We start from the raw sequence: 23085 nt of genomic DNA on the forward strand, positions 1-23085 counted from the left end.
GCCCCCTCCTGCCCAGCCCGGCTGCAGGCGCAGGGGGAGGAGAGCCCTCGCTGCTCTTTAGATGGAGTTCGGGTCTTATTCCTTCCCCCTCGGGACGCTACTCCTTTTGTCACAGCCTCCCGAGGCAGCCCCCTGCCTGCGCGCCCGGCTCAGAGGGAGGCGGTGGAAGGGCGGCCCAGGGGGGTTCTTTCCACACCTGCTGGGGACGTTTCCCGCAGCCGGGGGCGAGGGGGCGGGAGCTCCTCCCTCCTCCCTCCTCCCTCCTCCCTCCTCCCTCCTCCCTCCTCCCTCCTCCCTCCTCCCTCCTCCCTCCTCCCTCCTCCCTCCTCCCTCCTCCCTCCTCCCTCCTCCCTCCTCCCTCCTCCCTCCTCCCTCCTCCCTCCTCCCTCCTCCCTCCTCCCTCCTCCCTCCTCCCTCCTCCCTCCTCCCTCCTCCCTCCTCCCTCCTCCCTCCTCCCTCCTCCCTCCTCCCTCCCCATTGGATCCGGCGCGGCGGCGGGCGCGCTTGGCATGCCGGGAGATGTAGTTCTCGGCGGGCGCTGCGGCGCGGGCTCGGTGTTAGCACATGCGCAGAGCGGGTGGCGGGCAGCTTGCAGCGGGGTATGGCGGGGGGGTGGTGCCGTTATGGGCGGCGGTGTAGGGCGGGCGGGAGGGGAGAGGCGGGGGGCGGGTCAGGCCGGGCCGGGTCAGTACTTTGCTAAGCCTTGCTGCAGAGGTATGGAGCTGTGGTGGGCCCGGCTGGTCGTGGTTGTGTTAATAAAAGACAAATTGTCGCGATGTTGGTTTCTGCCGGTCCTTGTACTGCCCGATCCCGGTGGAGCAGGGCCCTGCGTCTCCCAGCTGTCCGGTGGCGTTGCCCACTCTCCCTGTCTGATTCGGAAATACAGCTGGAGAAGGTGAAGCTGGTTGTGGCTCTGGGGTGATGCAAGAAATGAGGGATCTGCAAAAACTGGCAGCATGGGAATGCTTGCTCACCCCATTTGAGTTTGGTAGAAATTTGGTTGTAGTGGTACACATGTACTATCTGTTAGTTTAAATTTTCCATACTACGTGCCCCCGTCTTTTGTCAAGTAATACAGAGCACCTACTAACCTCAGGTCAGTGACAAAAGCGCCAAAGAATTTCTTTACCAGTTGTTCAACAGTTTCATCCTTCAAAAGGATGCTCTTGATATCCGTTCCAGGCTTCCAGAACACCCTCTAGAACAAAAGAAATATAGAAATACCAAGCTTGTCCCTTGTAGAGTAGGAAAATGATCAGAAAGAAACACATCAGAGGCTGTTACCAGGCACTGTACACACTGGTTACAAGTACGTGCATCAGAAAGTGTTCTGACAAACATGGAATAATAAGTTCTAATTAGCAAATGGTAATATCCCTCGGTTCCCAGCTCAGGCAGTTCCAGGGAGCAGGAAGATCGGGTATCTGGGATGCCAAGGGGCATCTGGCAGCTGAGGTGAGCCCAGCCCCACAGTGTCCCCATGGGCAGGGAGCTGCCCTCATGTCCCAGCAGGATTGGAGAGGCTGCAGGATCTGCCAATGGCCCATCCCTCCTCAGATGAGCAGGAGGCAGGGCCAGTTCCATCACAGGGAATGGTGGGGCTGGGGTCAGGGCTGAGCTCTCTGGTGGAGCTCCAGATGCAGCACAGTGGGATGGTGACCTGGGCGAGTGTGGTCAGGACACCACAGGCTGCCCCTAGGCTCAGGGCTCTGAGGAGTGGGGTACAAAGCACCTGAATGAGAGGCTGCATGAGGAACGGGCAAATGTATTAACAAGGGAACTCTTTTTAACATTCCTACAAGCTTTTAAAGTTGCACTGGCTTCCCCTATGCAGCAGCTGGTACAGTGTTTTGGAAAATCTGGCCCTAAGGTGCAAACAATGAGAACTCTGTCTCAGGGAGTGATGAGAGACAGATAAAAAATGGTGGCTTCAAGTAGGGGCATCTTGATTTTTATATATTTTTACCATCCACAGTTACTCCTGTACCACCTACTCTTTCCCAAATTCCAAATGTCACTCTTGTTCGAATTCTTTCTGCCAGCTCAAGCTTCCTGAGCCTTCCTCTTTCAGCATTGTTCCCACGTGAACCGGTACCTACCCTCTGCAGCCTGATTGTGGTTGATCTTTGCAGGCTCTTGTAGAAGTCAGTAGAAGTCACCTGTTGAGTGACATGGAAGTAGGATTAGATCTGAGGATGTCTGTTGACACAGGAATCCTATCTGCTATTGGAGTGTATGAAAGAGAAATATCAGAAATGGGGGAAAATAATAAAGTTTTCATCACAACTTTCTTTCAGGCTCGGAAGTTTGGAAGTGTGTTGACACCCAGAAAGAATGCACAGCATGAAAATACGTGGGTGAGCAGAGACCCACCAGAATGCAAGGTTCCTAGCAAGATATAGCTCAGGCACAGTATCACATTAGGGTGGCTGGTTTGCACAACAGCCCAAACTAAGGAAATCCACTGAGTGATGAGTCTACTGCTTGGTAGTTCTCATAGTGTCTCTATGTATTTCGTTTAATTATGAATCATTTAACTCCTTGTTTTTAATATTTTATTTATCCTTTCTCTGTATCCGTATGTGCAGTTTTCAGTCTCTCTTGTTTGTCAGTTTCAAATTTTGTTTCTCATTTTCTTGTCTTTTGATGGCATTCCTTAGCACCATGGTTTCACTTTTGTTTTTTATTTTCTCCAAATTTTTCCCCTGGATCTTGCTTTTCCTTTTTTTTTTTTTTTTTTTTTTTTTTTTTTTGCTACATTCTTTCTTGGTTCTAATACCAAGTGTTCTCTCCAACTCAAAAATACTCTTCCACCCAATATCCCCACCTGTGTTTTGCATTTTTTCTTTTCTTCTTCTTTTTTCTTTCTGAACTCCCAAACTCACTTGTATCCCCTCTTATGGCACTTCTGTCTTGCTCTCTAAACTATTTGTTCATTGTGTTAATTGATTTTACACCTGATGCACTGATATTTTGGAACATACTTAGGCATTGCTCTACTGAGCACAGTGAGGCTTGGAATGCTGAATGGAGCAACACCTCAATATCTTTACAAAATAAAAACAAAAAAAAAAAAAAGAGGGGTGTGTGAAGGGGGAAGGAGAGACAGCTGGCTATGTGCTCCCTCTGTGCTATCTGCCAGCACTTACATAGGTTGTGCTCAGACAGAGAGATGAGAGACCAGCAGTTGTAAACAGCAGGGACAGTAATGAGACAGTGGCTTCTGAAAACTGAAAATCCAGTAGCTACTGTTAGATTACAGATGCTGCAGCCCTTAGACAGAAGATGCTGAACTGGTGTAAGACTGCTCTGTTTGACTGGGGGTGGGAGTAAGCATATGTAAATAAACAAATTAAGGGATAATTTTCATCTGGCAGGATGATGCAAGATCAGGTTTCAGATATCCACATTTCTGAATGAATCTTTTTTCACCAGTCCCAAGGCTCTTTTGCCAATTCTTTCATGTTCCCTTTCAGTTCTCTATGCTGCTTTGTCCTGGAACCCAAGTGTTTCCAAGGAACCACTTTCTTTGGGTGTTGACACGCAGAAAGGTTTAGGTGCATATTTTTCTTCTTTTATTTGGGCCCTTGCTGGAATCTGCTGTTTTGTTGTAAACTGTCTTGGCTCCAACAACAGCAGCTTTGAAGGATTTGGTGATGGCATAGCACTACTGATCAGACAGAGCCTGGACCAGAGCCACCATGGAAATTATGTACTTGGCAAGCACATTCCCTAGGCATTGTTCCACATGATCCCAAGTGGACCAAGTCAATGGTATTTGACCTGCTTGGCTTCTGGGGAAAACATCTCTTGACAGCATCATGAGAGCTCAAGGAATGAATTCTTCTGTAGTGTCATTTATTTGCAAATGCATCAGCACAGGACCAGGTCAAGAAGTTGTAAAAGTGACCACTCCAGCTCTGCCTGTCGTGGCCCTGACTTGTCCGAGCCTGAAACACAAAGCTCCCCTTCCCTTCCACTGCGTCTGCACACATTGTGCCTGCTTCTCACTCACCTGATGTTCTCACAGGATTTTCTAATGTTGTAACAATGTGGTGGTAGTGATCAGAAACCAGGTATGTCTCACACACAGAATCAAGCACTTTTTATTCCTAGCAGATTTTATGCAATAACGCACTTCTAGACGAGGCCCCACGTACTCTCCTTTGCTGTATTAACCCTGACCACTGAGTCACATTGCATCAGACATTGTAAAAGTGAGATTTTGGCTTAAGGTAGAAAAGTGGGATCCACATGACATTGCTCAAGACCTCAGACTTTATTTCTTGTCACAGGAACAGATCACAGCTGCCACCCAGGACTTCAGCATGTCCAAGGGCACAGATTGTACGTCAACTTCAGGACATTCACTGATGGGCTCCCCCTGGCTTAGATGGTGGTGGGTGGTGCTTTTTCACCACCCAGAATCATGTCATCCAGCATAAAGGTGATGTGCATGCCTTAAAGGGAGCGATCATTTTCTTCTATGCACTTTCCTATGCTTGATCTCTTACCAGTTGGAAAACCAAAATAAAACCTTGTCCAAAGTCTTTGAACTCACGGAGCTACTTGCCTTTACTTGTCATTGTTATAAAGTGTTTTTGGTTTCTCTTCTGTCCCTAACTTCTGATGGATCTAAATCTTTGCACACATCTTTCCTTCTGCTTTTTTCCAGGTCAGAGAGCCCCAGTTGCCAAGTTATGGGCATAGTTTTCCATCATCACTGCTAAATAAAGTAGGGATGGCAAAACCTTAGGGTGCACACCCTCATGATTAGGAGATAGATGCTATTAAGGAGATAGATGCTATTAAATACTTTTTTTTTTTTTTTTTTTTTTTGTGTACTATAGCTATATATACTATAGGTAGAATCAAGTCTGACAGAAGATCAATGATTTTTCTTTGAGCTGGACGAGCACACACATCCAGCTACCATATGACAGCAGCTTAAGTAGTAATTAAAAAGGTCTCAATGGAGATTGCCAATGGATGAGCTCATGAGCTTGGATGTCAGGATGCAGGCATAGTCACCCATGACTCTTGATGGATCAGCCTGTTGATCTCAACGTGCTGGGAGCTGGGTGGATCATTGCCTGTTTTTGTCAGCACGGCTAGGAGAGAGCTGTAAGACACCCAAACATCAACTGACCCTGGATTTGTCTTCTGTGGTTAACTGCAATAGCTTACAACACAATTACTCCTTGGTTTTGATCTGGAGCATGGAGACCTGAATATGTGCAGAGTAATTTTTCCCCTTCAGTGACCCTGATGCAGCTGAGAAAGCATCCAAGAAAAGTTTGCTGCCACTTCTTATGAAAATGGTTGTTTTCCTTGTCTAAATAATCTTGCTTGCTGTTGATTTGTGAGTCCCAAGATACTGCCAGAGCACTGAGATAGTGGAATTATGCTTTGTGTCTCCACACAACTAGTTATCCTCCCCTCTTTTTTTCAACAATACGCTTGTTCTAGTCATTATCTCACCAAATAAAGGCTTAACTTCTCACAATTCTACGGTTCATATTGTACTTCCCAGGCTAGAAATCTTTTTCTCTGCTGAGCCACCCCACCTGCACTGGCATAACTCTTCTCATGGAGGCAGATGTGACACTCAAAGGGATCCTCTCTTTGTCACCAGTGACAATAGGTGACTACCCAGAAAGTCATGCCTGATGTAACTCCAGCTTTGATGCCTCATTTTCTGTGGCCCATCGTGTGCAGGAAACGATGCTTCTGGCTCAGGAAGTCTGCTTGCATCTGTGCTGGCACTCTGTCTAAATATGTGCTTTTTGCTTAGCTTGTCTTGCAAAAATGGAGAGGCTCTGATCCAGGGTGTGGTGCAAAGTCCGTGGTATTTTAAATGTTTCTTAAAGCTATTGGGTGATCTTTCCCTCCTATTCCCTGCACTGAAACAGAGATCCCAAAGTTCCAGAGGATGGGAAAGTGGGATGGAGTACAAACCGGGATACTACGTAACGTGCCTATAATACACCTAAGTGAAAACAGGATATCCTGTGCTCTGGGTAATTTGCTCTTTGTGATCCAAGTTTCATACATTCTGTCAGTGACCCAGTTTTGCACAAATATTGTAAAAAAAGCTGCACGAGAGATAAATCAATAATGACACTAGTTCTTGTTTGAGAAAACAAATGAACATACCCGGAACTTCGAGTCTACCATTACAGCAGGTGTATGGGAGAATGTGAGGTAGAATTTTACCCCTGATCTCTAACAGAAAATAAAACTGGCAAAGAGAGCACATTCCATAGTCTCAAATATATTTTCTAATCTTGACTCTTCCGTATGATACCATTTTACTTTAATGAATTTTCCGAGTTGAGAACCTGAACTACTGAGTCCATTTTTTAAGTAAATCAAAGTCTCAGTGCATTTGGTGGTAGAAGAATGACCCCTGTAAAAGAATCACACAAAGAAGAGTACAAATGGAAGTAAACTAGTAATAATAGATCATTTCAAGTATCTGTGATTAGCAGCTCAAATGCCACCGAAGGATATATTTAAGAGTAGCAAATTCTTGTTAGTACAAATGACTGCTTTAACCAGTAGGTAGCTTTGTGGGTGCACAAGAGATTTAGTCCTAAGTAAGAAATGAGATCTGATTTAAGAAGTAATTACAGCTGACTCCCTCTGTCACAATATCTGCGAGATATTGAAGATTAGTGAAGTGATCTGAACTGCAGAAAGAGTGTCCAGAGGCATAAAGCCGTGAAACCCAAAGCAAAATATTGAAGAAAATACAATCCTTAAATTAACTTGGCAACCATTTAAGCACTCCACAGCAGAAAGGGAAAAACAACAAGCATATTACACTAGGTAATTTATTCAGTTAATAAATAAGCCTACTAAATATTAACAGCAGCCCCACTGATGCCAGGAGGGAGTGTCATGAACAGTGGCAGCTGAGCTCTGTAGCTTGCGCTTGTATCAGAAGGGCTCTGTCAGGAGCAGATCTAACCCCTCTACAGATGATATTATTCACAAGGAGCAGACCACCAGGGCATGAATTTCATTTGGCTGAGAAGAAAGGCAAGTCACAGACAGAAACTAGCATGAAAATATGTAGTATTAAAATAAAAAAGCTAATTTAAGTTACAGGTTTCTGTTCTCTTGGTACTATAACAACAATAAACAGAATGAAAAAAACTCTACAGGATCTCACACTGCCTCTTGCTCCAATACATGAAGAATCTCTGATGAGTATTGTTCTAACCTGCTCTTGGAAACCTGAATGGTGGAGAGTATGCCATATCTTTAGGTGACCTATTTCTGTCCATAGCTGTCCTAAGAATTGGAAATGGTTCCCATCTTAGCTGGAATCTTTCCTGCTGCAATTGAAGTCAGTTTGTTTTTTTCCTGTCCTCAGTGCCATAAAGATCAGTCAGTGGGATCCCTGCTTATAAAAACATTCTACTTGTGGGAAGGTTGTTATAGCCACCTCTATGCTGGCTGTCAGCCTTTATTTTTTAGAAAAAAATATGTCCTTTTCCTTTTTAATTATTCTCCATTGTACTTTTTTAAAATTATTATTTTTAACTTCTTTTTTTGTACTATCCTATTAAACTACACCAAACTAAGACTTCTGAGGGTTAAGAAAAGCAATTACTAACCCTGTCTTGCATATGACACATTAATTAAAATGTCCCAGGATGAGTTTTTCTATTTTTGCATCAGCATCATATTGTTGACTCATACTCAATATGTGGTTTACTGTTACACCCAGCTCTCTTTCTACAGTGCTGTTACTATTCTCTGTTTTTTATTTATGCATTTGATTTTTTCTTGCCTGAATATAGTACTTTGTACTTGTGTTTATTGAGTTTCATCTTATTGATTAGACCACTTCTGCCATTTATCACAGTAATTTTTAATTCTAATCCTTCAGCTCCCTTGCAGCCCCTTCTACTTTGGCATCATGGGCAAATTTTGTAAGTGTGTTCTCCCTTCCATCATCCAAGTCATGAATGATAATGTTTCATTTTATCAGATCTTGGCTAGAACCCAGCAGAATTCTCCACTATAAATCCTTTTTTTTCTTTTTCTTTTTTTTTTTTTTTTCAAAACAAAGTATTATAAACCTTGGAGTATTTTGTGCATCCAACCGTGTAGCAATTTAACCCAGAACAAAATATTTCTGTACACTGTCTGTGAGAATATCATGTAAGACAGTGCACAAAGATTTCCTAATGTCAATACACATCCCTTCTACTGCCTCTTTCACTCCAGGTGAAATACTCTTTTAAAGAAGGAAAATGCATCAGTTTAACAAACTCTTTTATGTAACAAAGCTTTCCTGGCTGTTTCTTTTTCACAAAAGCCCTCCAGGTGCTTTTGATGTGGCAGTATAGAGTATTTTTCTTGATATTGAAATTATGTTGACTGCTGGTTCCTTCTTTCTTTCTAAAGATAGTATTATATTCTCCTCTGTTAAAACTCACCCATCTTATGTGAATAACTTAAGACATAACACAATGAGGTGTTAGGAATGTTTTAAATCTGGACCCACTGCACAGAAAATTTGTGAGGTAAATATTTAGGTAATGAGTGAAAGTAGAAATCATGGCTGTGCTTAAAATGGATATTTGGCTCTTGGTTTAAAAAGTGTTAAATGATGTGAACACTCATTAAACACAAAATTTGCAACACAGAAAATAATAAAATAGAATAACTTAGCAAAAGGAAAAGTCTACGGCTTGTGTATTTAATATTCTTCATAACTTTAATAGGCTTTTTCTTCTAAATGTTGCCAAAGATTATTATAGGAAGTTATTTAAATACTTAGTAAGACTACATAAAGTGCTGGCTGCCAAATTGCTTAGTTGAGAGTTGACTGGCAATAAATCAGTGGGCAAAAGCAGTTAAAAAGGCAAACAAAATGTTAGGATACTGGTAGTGAGATACAGAAATACTGAAATAAACAGTATTTACATGCAACTGGCCGTTTTCCTCCCTTTACTCTTCAGTTTTCCCTTGCTCACTCCTCCTCAGATCCTCTAACCCTCTCTTTTTTCCTGCCTTTGGATCCTCCCCTGAACATCCTGTAATAAGTCCTGTATCACCCAAACCTTTTTTCTCCTGCATCACTGAGCAGCAACACCCCTTTGGCCCAAGAGGTGATCCAGAGAGTTGCTGACTTGGGTTTTTCACCTGGACACTGGACCTGAGGCTCTTCTGGGACAACCCATGGGGGAACCTGGGCAAGATGGTCATTCCTTGGTGGTCCTTGGTTTGGGCTCCTGCGTGTCACTCTGTGTCCTTGTGCTCCTCTGGCCTTGTGGAGATGGGCTGACTGTGGGCTGGTGGCCCTTGTAATGGGCCTGAGTGTAGCCTGGCAGAGAATTATTTGGGTTCACCCTCCTGCCACTGTCTCTCTGAGCATCTTTGTGGGTGTGCAGATAAGCTTCATCACAAACAGCTGAGCTTTATCACACAGGTGAGCACAGAACATCTCTTCTGGCACAGATGGGACTCCAGATACTAAAAAAAATAAAAAATACTCTTGGAGTATTTCAAATGTAACTGGCTTTTTAAAGTAAAATTTAAACCTGTCTGGAAAGCCCCCATTTACTATTGTCCTTGAAACAAAGATATCTCCATTTGATATTATGGGTTGTGTAAGGTGTAATGGTTATTTGAATCTGTTCTTTCTTCTGTTTTACGGAAAACAAACTAGTGAAGAAAATGATGTATTACTACATTTTGTTTCAGCATTTTCAACTTGGTTTTGAGTCAAATTATGATGAAAATGTAAAAAGTGCTTTCTGTTTTATAGAGATCAATGCAGATTGCTAAGATTCACCTCCGAAGTGTTAAAAGTCACATTCTAAATCATAACAAAAGTCTCCTCTTTTCATCAAGTTTTAGCTATTATGTGAGAGAAAAAAGGAAATTGCTTTTGGATACTCCTTGGAATTATGTGGTGCTATAACGTGCTGTTGCTAGGAGTTCAACCTTTTTTGCTTGGTAAAATAACGTGGCCATGAACAGCTTTCCATCTGACTTTGAAGAAACACTTTAATTTATAGCTGCATGTTCAAATTTTTATTTTGGAGCAGAGGCACAGTTGCCTAACATCAAAAGCAGCTTTCCTAAGCTGCAAATGTATTGTACTTTGCTGTCTCAGTAGCTGCACGTTGCAAGAAGTTCACAGAAGTGGCCAGAACCAATCTGACACCATGGAGTCTTCAGATAAAGAACAAGTAACTGAAGAGTTTTAATGTCAGAGTTACATCTCTTTCTGTAATGGTAGATAGCAGCTCTGAACTTGCTAGATGCATCAATAGCTTTCTGCTACTAATCTGAACAGGAAATCTAATTCATCTCATGTGGTTTTGTGCTGAAATACGTATTTTCAATGACGAATGTATGAGCACTGCAAAATTCGGTTACTAGATAGTGAAAGATAACTCATATTTTGGTATTTTTTTCTAAAATGAAACACAAACTTGCCAAACAAGTGACTAAGCTCAACATAAAATGTAATATGGAAATTGTTTCTCTCTTGAAAAATAATAATTAAAAGACAATTAAGAGAAAGACGTGTCAGCATTCTGTTTTAATGTGTATATTTTCAAGGCCAGGTTGGATGGGGCCTTGAGCATCCTGATCTAGTAGAAGGTGTCCCTCCTCATGCAGAGGGGTTGGAACTAGATGACCTTTAAAGTCCCTCCCAATTCTTGCCATTCTATTATATGATTCTATTATATGATTCTATGGTATGATTCTATAACAGTTTACCTATTAGAAAATGGAGGATATTCTCAATGGAGTGAAGTCTGCTGCTAAGCTTCGTACGGGCACCTCACAGCCCTGGAGTGAGCAGTGCTCCACTGCTTATCTGAGGTGACTGAAGTGTCCATGGAGACCCAGACTCTTGGGTTGCCACGAAGTCTCCCTCTGTGGGAATGCCTGCATTTAGTCATTAAGGAGAGGTAAAGGCTGAAAACAGCCAGGCAGTGGCTGCTGTGTAATCACAAAGTAGTGCAGATGAAGCTTTGGCTCTGAGCAGCTAAACTATTTTGTCAGTTTGACAACAAATTTTAGGTAGAATTCCATGGTCCCCATCCCTGCATGGACCCTACCTTTTTTCCTGTATCTAGCAGAGTGAGAAGGGCAATGGTAGAAACAACCCAAATCAAACCTGGTGCCTTCTGTTTCCTCTCACCAGCATATGCTTTGTGCAGAGCTCCTGTAGACTCCTTCAGTAAAGCTGAGGTGGCCAACCTGAGACACAGCAAAGCAGGAAGCACCTCTAGAAGCAGAAAACCAGCACAGTGGTGCTTGAGCCAGTTTGATCCCTTCTGCTATCTTGTATCTAGGATTCCTTAGTTCAACTCTTATTAAAAAAAGAAAAATAAATTCTTGGGTTTGCCAGAGCTGATAAACTCCCACTGTTAGTAAGAGAAAGACTTAAAAAAATTTTAAGATTTGTGCTTTCTTTCAATTTGCTTGCTCAGGACAATATTCCTCTCATAGACCAAAAAGCCATCATCTGGCAAATTTCAGTGATCTGTACCAATCTCCATGGTCATTGAAGCACAAGTCATTAGCAGATTCAGTGCTACATTAACAGCAGTATAATTAAAGACCTTTGAGTTCAGCATTAAGTTCTATGTGCTGATTCACAGCTATATACAGGTGCATATTCAGCTCCTTGGCTTCACAACTATCTTTAGCTATTTGAGAAAGCGCTCTTCCAAAAAGAATGATTCTCCTTCTCTCCCTGGTGTGCATCACCACAGATTCCCTTGTGGCAAAACTGACACTTGTGTGGCCATGTTGTGACACAAAGAAACTCACTTCACTTGGAAAAAATAACAAAAAAGGTGCTTTCTCACAGCAAGCTGTTTCAGCTGCCCATGCTGACAAAGCAGCACAGCTTCAACACAAAGGGAAGGTAAGAAGATGTGGCCATGCAGAGACTGAAATTGGACCTTTCAGCAGCAGTGAATACCAGCTACAAGAGACATGAAGCCACTTCATCATGGTGGGGTTATCAGAGTATCTCTGTGCCAATTTTCCGTGTTATCATGTGGTCTTTTCTTCTCTCCCTCCCTCATAAAAGTCTCAACTGTCCTGTGAGGTTATTCCTGGAGCCCAGCTGAAAACAGATGTGTTTGGACCCTTGAGCTGCCTTTGTTGGCAGCATGACCCATGTGAGTTCCTTACTGCTGTTAATTTGAGGCAGGCTTCAAGCCCAAACTCCACATTTGTCCATGCTGGTTTTCACTTCAGCTTGTGTATAAGGACAAGCTGACTGATGTGCTAGGAGGGCAAATTCAAGTACAAAGTGCTCACAGGAGAAAGTAGTCTGATCTTCATAGGCCTCATGGGCAGAGTTAGCTTAAGTTACACATAACAAAGAATACAGCCCAGAATGAGGAGTCTCTCACAAGGACTCTGAGGTGTCACGCATCAGCATGCATCAGGACATGTGGTGGCCTTATAGAGATTTTAAAGCATATAATTGTAGCAAGACGAACCTCTTCTATGGATGCGGCGCTCCAAGGTCCAACCAGATGTCCCAGTAGAATCTCACGAATGGTGCTCTGACCAGCCTAGATTGGTGCTACTGCTCCAAAGGTGGCTAAACCAGCCCCCTGGCTACCCCAGGTGTGGGCTTTTTATTGCCCCCCTAATCCTGCTCAAGCGCAGTAGGGGCCTTCCCTAATTAGGCACAGGTGGGCTTAACGCGAGGTCAAGCCCACTACCTGGCAATTATTGGCACCTGGTTGCCTCATGTCACTACATATAATTTGAATTCCATAGGATGCTTGGATAAGCCCAAAAAGAAGCAACAATGATGAAAATCCAGAAGCTGGACTGAGTATCAAGCAATACTGTTCCACTGGTTTTACAAGTCTCAGAGTGTTTTGAAATTTGGAGAAGCTCCTTCGCTGGACACTTCATGTTGTTTAAGAACTTCAGGTCTTAAGTCTGTCAGCCTTTTTTTTTTTTTTTTTTTAATTACAGACATATTTTTTTTCAAATTAAAAAAAACCCCAGTTCTTCATTGTCCTAGCCACACACACAAGTTAAGTACCATCATTACCACATCCTTCTGTTTGGCTTCTGGGGAGAGGATGCTTGTGCTTGCAGTTTGGGGAGAACCTGTCAAAGCTGCTGTTAGCCCCAGTGTCTGGTTTTCTAGTTAACCAGAAAAAGATCCAAAAATCTGAAGACTGCATCCAGGATGTGACTCATCAGTGTATACCAAACACATGTCAGAAAAGAACTACTGAAAGTATCACGTTCACATGAACAAACCTGCCCTAACTCTGGATCTTTTTAGCCTACATTTACTATCAGTGAGGGAACACAGTGAAGACAAGAGTCAATAGTGAAGGAAAGTGATCTCAGCTGCCAAGAAAGCCACTGTTCTACAAGAAAATGCAGTGAAAATATCTATCAGTAAGGTTCTATAAACTATAGGGAATGTTTTTGCTGCAATTAGTTATGTAGGCAAAAACTGGAAGGTAATGTTATTCAGGTGTTCATTAATTGCATACCACTGATGATAGAGCAATATGGAGCTGAAACGTAATTGTAACACGGAGAAAATCTTAATCTAACTGCACTATTTAATAATTAACTTAATAGTAAGAAGTGCACTGACTATCATATAAATTTTCCTATTTAATGTAATCATTATTTCTATTTCTTAATTAAAATGCAATAACTTATTTTTGTGTAGCTTTCTCTTTTAATAATTCTCATTTTGCATCAGAATTTAATGAAGAACTTTCTCTTATTCATAAAAATTACATACCTACATACATACATAAATTCTGAACAATTCCTTGAGCCTCTACATGTTGTAAATTATCAGAGCCATTCAAGATTTGTAGAGGGGATCATATTCCTAAATGCTTATTCTAAAATGTGTGAGGCACCTCTGATTTTTGACATCCTCATGCTCACAATACTCTAGTAAAATAAGGGGGTTTTGTTACTCACAGTATAACTGGGATATCAAAGCACAGGGATATTAAAGTTGGTAAGCAAACAAAAATATTTAAGTACATGGATCCCACTATCTCACTCACCTACAGTAGTATAAAAGCCTTCATGGAACAGACACTGAACTTAAACCTGCCAAATCTAGAGGATCATTCTTATTACTGGACTTTGTTGTCTCATTAAGATTACAACAAGGAGTTCATTTAAAGCTGTCTTTGGAATATTTTTTTTTAGTCTATAGAAAGATTTTGTGTAAGGGAAGTTTTGGATATAGTTCATGGGAGGGCAGAAAGGATGTAAATAGCTGATGATGCATGCTGATGCCTTTTATGACTACTGAAAATGAAAGCTGCAAAGTTTTGCATAAAATAATGTCTGTGACATCAAAAATGAGCTTAAATTCAGGAAAACTGGGTTATGATGAAACCCTGAGGAACTGAAGTTAGGAGAGTGGAAACATTCCTCTGGGGAAAAAAAAAAAAGAGAAAAAGAGAGAATTAAAAAGAGATCCACAGATTAACTTGGTGTTACTTTAGAATGTGTTGTTGATGCTACTTACAAAGCCAGTGTAGTAACAGCCTGTGCACCTCTTTGGAATGTATAGCATATAAAAAAAAAATAAAATCTGTTTTTAGGGTTATGTCTGCACTAGGAAAATATAGGATGCTGTTATATTTGGCTTGTGTACTTGCTTTCTGTCTTAATGTTAAAATACTTCTCATAATTTCAGATCATATATTAATATAATTATGGATCTAAATTTTGTAGCTTTATTTTATTTGAAATCAATTGGTGGAGATATTTAGAGGGGGATTGCATGCATTTTTTATGACTAAGAAAGGAAATGTAAAATGGGAGTACATAAAACATGGAACACATATTTTTCCAAAGAAATTTTCCCTGACATGAAAAGAATTATTTGATGGAACTTCTAGTTTCCTATGCTGGCTGTAAGAGACCAGCCTAAAGGAACAAAGAAGCTGAATTTCTAATAGATGACATAGAAAAAAATATAGTAGATAAGATGTTCTTTATTTTGATGTTCTTTATTTGCCTTATTCTGGGAGTTTTAAGCATAACTGGTAACAGAATAGGACCTTGGAGCTTTGCATGATCTTCCCAAGGCCTGTATGTGGTGTGCAGATATATGCATGGATGCATCAACATTAGCTCTTGAGAATGGTCCTAAAATCGACCTCGGAGTCCACCCTCAAGGTGCTGGACAAGATAGATAAGACACAGTATTCTTACTTAACAGATTACAGTTTTAGTTGAATAATTCTGTTTATATTATAACTGCCTTTTTATTTTGTTTTCTTTTTTATTTGTAAAACTGGTTTATGAAATGCAGTGTATAGAAAAATGAATATTTAAGTGTTATTTTACAAGTCCTATGGGTAAGATGTTTTCTATTTAAAATATTTTTGGGTTATTTGGTGGCATAATATTATACTATTATTTTCAGGATATTTAGAGTATTCGATTTAATAATTTAATACTTGTCAGACCCTTCCCTCAGCCACCTAAATTCACTATTTGAGCAGAATATGCTCCTTTGTTTGTTTGGGTTTTTTTTAACTTTTTTTTCTAAGCCTGTGTGCTGGCTTACCAAGCTGAACAGGTCACAGAGATGTCCCCCTGTGCTGTCTACATGGTGGGAACATGTAGGTGCTGGAGAACACAGAGAAGGGGAAAGCCAAGGACTGATTTTCTTTTTCAGAAGCAAGAAGTGGTTTTATCTCACCCTGTGTAATGTAACTTCACTTTCCAAGTAGGTTTAGTGAAAGAACAAGGCAATTTTTTAAAATAAGTTGATTAGGGTGGATATAGAGAGGTAAAGAAGGTGCTGGTGGGACTGTACCCCAGATGACTCCCAGCATATTATTTACCATGATTAGACAAGTATTAATTTATTTCATTGATATGACATTTAACATGGTATTGAATTAATCAATAAGAGGTGTCAGAAGTTTTTTGATAAGTTTTGTCCTGAAATAATTGAGCTGAATATACTGTAATGAAGTAATTTTACAAGTAGCAATGTCCTTTTTATTCTATGTATTTATATATTTTTAACAAGGCTTTCACACATTTCCTAGCACAGACAGACTTAGCTCTCTGAGATTCTGTCAACGTACACAGTAGCAGCATCAGCTCTTCACAGAAGCCTAAGAAAATTTTGAGGACTAAGCAAGTCTTCTCCCAGTGGTCTCCCTACCTCCTGATGGTACAGTTCATAGCACAGTGAACACCTACTGGGCTGCATCTCTAGTCCCTGCATATAACTTAGGTAATTACAGAGCTGATGTCACTGGGATAGTGAAATTACAACAAAGCAGAGATATTTTGCAGTTCTTCTAGCTTCTGTTCCACATAGACTGACATGGCTTCTTCCTTCCACCAAGTGTGGTAGGAAGTATAGCTCCTACATCTCTGAATTTGCCTCTCCTGCAGAAACTGATAGGCAGATGAGGAAAAGAGAAACAGGAATAACTCACTCTACATAAATGTATCACTTTAGGATGAGTGCATCCTGTAAAACTGTATGTCAAAAACTGATGCTCTATTTATGAAAGATGACAGGTAGCACTACTGCAAACATTTGTTGCCTTGCAGAAGCTGTCTTGTCATTTTCTATGCTTTTCATGTGTTTCAGCAGCACAACATTCCAAGACTTTATTCTAAAATTACTAGACTTATTGTTAATAAGCACTGTAGTTTGAATGCTCTCTTATGCTTGAGCATCCACCACTAGCACCTCTGCATAAACTTCACCAGGTCTTATCTCAATTTTTCTTAGTTGCACCTCTATGTAAAATAATGTTTCCATTTGTGCAGTTAAGAGAAAGATCGCTTTTTTTATTTTTAAGGGGTAGAACCATTGCCATAGTCCAAATTTGGCTAAGAAAAAAATGTAAAGATGATTTTTTTCTATCAATCTCAGGTCTTGACAACCTCCGGTTCTTTACACACAGCACAACAGTATGTAAACCCAAGAAGTTTAGATACTTGGACCTTTTATTGATTATATGTACTATGTGATAAATTTTTCGAATAAGATCCTGACTAGCATGTGAAAAGATTGGTACACAAAGAGGTCAACTATATAGCTATGCTTGATTGATTTATTTTACAAAAGCTATTCAAATGTACTTTAAAAAATAGTAGCAGTGGGATTATTTTCCATTGGAATTTTCTATAGGAAATGAATTATTTTTTGTCTTAAAGTTAATACATAAGTGTTATCTGTTGTTTGACATCAAATCAGTGAGATGCTTCATGAATTTCTAATCCCGTCTTCAAAGAGTTACAATCTTCCAGTAGCCTGGATTCAAGTTTCTGCATTTGACTGTAAATTTGAGAATGGCAGTCACCAGAACTCTTGGACAAATCTTTTCCTTTGCTGAAAAATAATCTACTCAGCTTGCTGTTATGCTCTTTTGCTGACAAACAGAAACAGATTTGGAAGATAATTTACTTTAAAATAGAAACATTGATCCGTTACCTAAAATATACCCCAGTTTTAGATTCTGTCCTCCTCCCCATTTTAATTTTAGAGTTTATTGTTGGTACTAGTGGTTTTAAATAGGTTGGTTTTGTGGCAGGATCCCTCATACATGTGACTTCTGGCAAAAATAGCCTTTGGCAAAAAATTGCAAAAAGGACGACCAGCCGAAAGCAAGAATGAAAATATCTTCTGTGTAAAGACATGATGTGCAGAGAGTGAGTCAGTCTGGAGAGGGAAATTTAGGGAGAAAGGAAGTCAGTTCTGAAAACAGATGACATTGGCACCTCTAGAAATCATTTACTAGTGTATCTGCAGCACTGGCTCAGTAGAAGTGAATGAACAGTAACCATCATTTATGGCTTCTGGACTTTCCTCCTAACCTTGCATCTAGAAATAGGTTTTATTTGCTCTAACATGTACCTGCCAGCAGCTATCCCACCTACTGAAAATGAGCACAGAAGATCACTACTCCATCACAAGTACTAAAACAGAGATGTCATACACATCTGGGGCTAAATTTCCCAATTGTCTTGAAAGCATTTACATTTGTTCATTGTGTCATTTTCTGTGTTTGAATTGCTATTCTGGTGAGGAAGCTACAGCTATGTGCCATTATGTTGTATCTGTGATGAGACCTGACCACTTTTTAACCATTTATTTTCTCAAATTTTGGTGACTGTTCTTTTCAGAAACTGCTTGAAATAAAGTAACCAGTTCTGGATTAGAATCAGCTTAGTGAGATCATGAACCACTTCAACTATGCATCCAGAAGGACTCGTAATTGTGGGATGTTAGTACACGGATATTGAATTCATCCCTTTAGGTTGTAGGAAGCAAATAAAAGGTATTGGTTTCTTCACTGAATCTCATGCTCTTTCCTTGTCCTGAAGTCTACCAGTCATTATCAAGCTCTGAAGGCAAATGATGGAGCTGATTTCCTTGAAGCTGCAGCAGGAGAGAGTGGCAGCTCCTTCCAGCAACTGTCCTTCATAGTCTTAAAGGCTACATTGCTGAATAACAACCCATATGCACTAGTTACAGCTGGGTGATCTGAATTATTCTGGGTCTTTAGCCTGCATCTTAGTCTTTAACTTTATCATAATTACCTAATTTAATGTTATTAAAGCATTTGTCTCCAATGTAAATGTCATCATCTTACTGAAAAATAGTCAGCTGATGTCAAGGACACCTGTGAACCCCTGACTGTGCAGGGTAGCAGCAAAAGGGTAGGAAAATGAGTTAAGACTGGGAAAAACATAAAATGGCCTTGCAAAGACAAAGGAAGAAGTTATAAAATGGTCATGATAAAAATTTGTCACTTTTTTTTTCCCCAAAAATTCACAAGGTGGTTGGGAAAGAGGACTAGAACTGTGGTAGATGTGCCTGAGAACTGATACTTTCTTAGCAGCCTGTAGGGTGAATTCTGTGAAAAAAACAGGTAGTTGGTTAAAGCTACCAATTTTACCCATTCTTTCATTCCAAAAAGGCAAGCAAGGAGCAGCAGGGGAGAAGATGAAGTCTACTGAAAGCACGTGTTAGCTCTGCTTTTCAAAAACCAAGATGCAGCATGGAAGTCATATAGGTCCCTAGCAAGATCTGTGTCTCCACTTACAGATAGACAGGTACTTACATTAACTGTATAGCTGTCTGGTCTTTAACACTTTTTACTCTGTGTGGGCACTGGGGGAAATACAGCTCTAGACTTTTGCAGGCTTAATTTAACAGCTCTAGCAGACAGTTATTGTACCCCAAGAAATTCTACACAGCCAGCAGCATCCTGATCAAATTCAGGAGGTGCTTAACCCTGGATCAGGAACTGGGCACCAAATTTCTTTTAGCAACCAAGACTACTGTGAAACAGGGCTTTTCGCCTACTTGTTTAGAAACTGTTTTTCTAAAGGTGAGACATTTTCTACCTTCAAGTACTTGGGATGTGATCCAAACCCCAGCCAGGTTACAGAGCTTATAGTCCTTATAATCTTTAATGCTTAATAAAGCTTCAAATATGCCCTTCTGAAATATTATGAATGCCTTCTTTCCTGAAATGGCTGTAATCATAGAGGCAGTGGTTGACAGTCTACTAGTAAAAAATCTTATTGGTATGCCTGTAAAACAAAGTTATACAGAAAGACTTTTAGTGAACAGGAAAATGTATTAGCTGTGTACCTTCATGAGTCACATAGGTTGAATATAGTATATATAATGAGGTTAACAACCGAGATACATTAATATGTAAAAGCAAATTACTTATCCTACCTTTTTGCAATTAATTTCTGGCATAAATCTGGAATTAAACATGTAGAAATTTCAACATGGAAGCCTCAAATACAAGATTAATAACTTGAAATTTTGTACTGATATTGAATTGTAAGTAGAAGCACTGTATCTTCAAATACAATTTATTTCATTAAAATTCTGCATGGAGAAATCATCAGATCAGTACATCATTAGGAAAAAATAAATGGATTAACAGGTATGGCAGATCTCAGCAAACAATGTTACTCTTGCTGTAACAACCTTAGGTACAGAGGGATTCTTAATAAGGTCTCAAGTCTGGATCTTCCTTCAAAAAGAAATCTTACTCTATAACTTTTGGTTTTTTTAAAGAATATTTGAAAAAAAAAGAATTCTCTAATTCAAAGCATATCTAATTCCTTTTCATCCTTGGCTATCTTTTGTTACTCACTTTCTGAATAATGAAAGTACTGACTAGCTAAAGCATAGCTATGCTATGTAAAGCATACACCAGCTGTCCATATTTCCATGATCTAAAGAAATAGAACACTAGGAGACCATGAGCCACATTACAGCCTATGTTGGTTCTTCAAAATATTATTGTGTGATTTTTTTTTTCATTGTTGAAAGAACATGTAACTTTTTTCTTCCACATGCTGTTATTTCCATTAAAAGAAAACTACAGAAACAGACACAATTTATCATTATAGAAGGATATTTTGGCTTCCAAGGCAGGGTGTCAGTTTACCCCATCTCCACGAGCAGAAAAATCAAATTAATCTTTCTTTATGACAATGTTAATGTGATAAATGGCTATTTAGAAACACTGGGTTTCACATGTTCAATATATTTGTTCCAGTTTGGTTATCTTTCAAATGAGGCACTGGTGAAGGGGCTTCTCATCCTGTGTTCCATATTTCCATATTCTGCCCACTTTCCTTGGGCAGAAGTGGCTGTCATGAAAATACTAAATAACATAGTCCTCAGGTTTCCTCAAATGGGTCCTTTAAACTCTCAATATTTATCTGAAATTTCTCTTCTTGGATGATATTGATATGGATTGGGAAGAGTTAAGTGAAGCCTTCTAATTCCCTTTGGTAGGTTGCTCATAACCTTGGTCAAATAGAACGGTCAAAAATGAAATGAGAATGAAATAGTAGGTAGAAGAGGATTGAGAAAGCATTAAAAAAAACCCCAAAAAACCAATAACGCAAAAACATGCATGGGGAAAGAACGTCCTCTGTACTTTTGCTAATTCACAGCATCATGAAATAAATTCCCAGACAGGAGATGTACTGGGGATGTATGATGTGTGCAGCCTTTGGGCTGGCCTACTAGCAAAGAAATTTGCCTTACAAAACCTAATCAAATCCTTTACAAATGGCTGTCTTAAAAAATTTCCTTGGAATTAGACATAAGTGCCTTTTTAACTCTAAAACCATCTATCAACTTAATTTAAGTTTCCCCTGAATGCGTATTTATAAGGTTTGTTTTTTTTTTTCTTTTTTCCCTCTCTTTAGCTTCTATCTTGACATTTTAAACATGTTCTCAGCTGGCTTTATTTTTCTGAGACAAAAAGTTATTTTACAACATGTTATAGATAGGTCCATAGCTTCCCAAAGGACAGCTGGGAAGTGACTGTACAGGCTGAAGGAAACAGAGCAAGTGGATCTGAAGCTAAGAGAGGACAAGGACAGTGACAGACTGTGGTCAGTCTGGGAATATTTCTTAGGGACAGGATCATGACATAGGAGTTGTGGCAGAGCATCAAAACAGTAGAAGTGAGAAGGATGAAAATGTGTGAGAATGGTGAATTGGCACATACCAGGAATCAAAGAAGCATCAGATATGTCCGTGTTTTAGGTTGTGTTTTCAAACTGACCTAAATTCCACACTATTTTGGGAGAAAGAATGTAATCAGAAGAACTTTAGAGACTAACATAATACCACCTACTCATTTAAATGTTTTTATTTTAAGCACTGAGGGGAAAGAAGAGATCTAATTCCCACATGTGATGATACTGGCAATGTTTTGAAATAATGGTGTTAAAAAAGGTTGTGCTTATTCTCTGATCTGCATTAGGTATCCATAAAAATCTGAGATGGAAGTCCCTACAGTAACAGGTGGCAATTGTAAACCAACATGTGAGGCTGTGTATTAATGGACTGTGTATATCTGGAGAGAATAAGGTGCAGGAATAATTGTTTTAGTTGGCTTTGGTAGCCAGTGCAGTGAACTAATGTATAACAGGCTTTCCATCTTGTTGTGACATTTGGCAAAACAAACTATTTCCACTGGAGGCTGTGGTCTACATTTTATTCCCATGGAAGGGTGAAATTCCTGCCTCAGCCTAGCTGATGGCAGATATTAGCTGTATATAAAGCAGAAGGATGAAAATCAAGTTGCCATGTCAACGAGCTGGTATCTTTGTGGAAATGTAATGGGCTGTTGACAAAATGTCTTCTGGCTTAGTCCCTACCAAGGTTCCCCACTTAGGAACTTCTTGTCAGTGAGAACAGGATCACCTCAATTGCAACCTGCAGTAAGAGAACATACAGGGACAAATTACTGTACTAGAGTTTCAGAGTAAAAGGTATTTACAGGTAGAGTGCTGGAGAAGAATGACCAAATATATAGAAGATAAGAAAACAATTTCATCAGTTTACTAACAAAGACTTATTCATGCTTCCCTTGTATCTGGTTCAGAGGCAGAAATACTTTTTTTTTTCCTATGAAATTTTTTACCTCTTATGGTCCCAGAAGAAAGTGGCCCTTTGAAGCAATTGAGAGGATTCTCCAAAGACTCTGCTTGTATTTCACAGGCAGGGGAGCCAGTGCTGTGGGTAACCAGATGGTCAGAATGTGCTTTTGTTTGCAAAGTGCAGATAAAAGCTACCTGCCCAAATTTATGTGTGCACATGGACGTGCTGAAAGCTGTAAACCTGGCAGTGCTGTTCTCTGGCAACAGGTGTTCTTTTTCTCAGATGTATAACTATGATACCAAAACATTAAAAAAAAAAAAAAAAAAGAAAAAAAAAAGTGAGAGGTACTGTAGGCAGCACTGACAGCTTGCAAAGGGTTTTGTTCAGAAATAAATGGAAGTATAAAGTAGTGCTTAGAAAGAAAACTGAAAACTGCTAAGGAGAATGGTTATATTGTAAACATAGGCCTTAACATGTCAAGACTCAGATATATTTTGTAGATATTTTAGACTAAAAGCCAACAGGAATTTCACTAGAGAATTTGTATTTAAAAAAAGAAATTAAATGTGTTAGTTTTTAAGAAGCCACTGGTTCCAGAAGCAGAGAAGGTGTCACAAGAGTAGAATAACCGCAAAATTAAATACAAGAATGCACCCCGTCACTGT

Source organism: Heliangelus exortis, chromosome 2 (assembly GCF_036169615.1).
Source record: "Heliangelus exortis chromosome 2, bHelExo1.hap1, whole genome shotgun sequence".
NCBI classification, from domain to species: Eukaryota; Metazoa; Chordata; class Aves; order Apodiformes; family Trochilidae; genus Heliangelus; species Heliangelus exortis.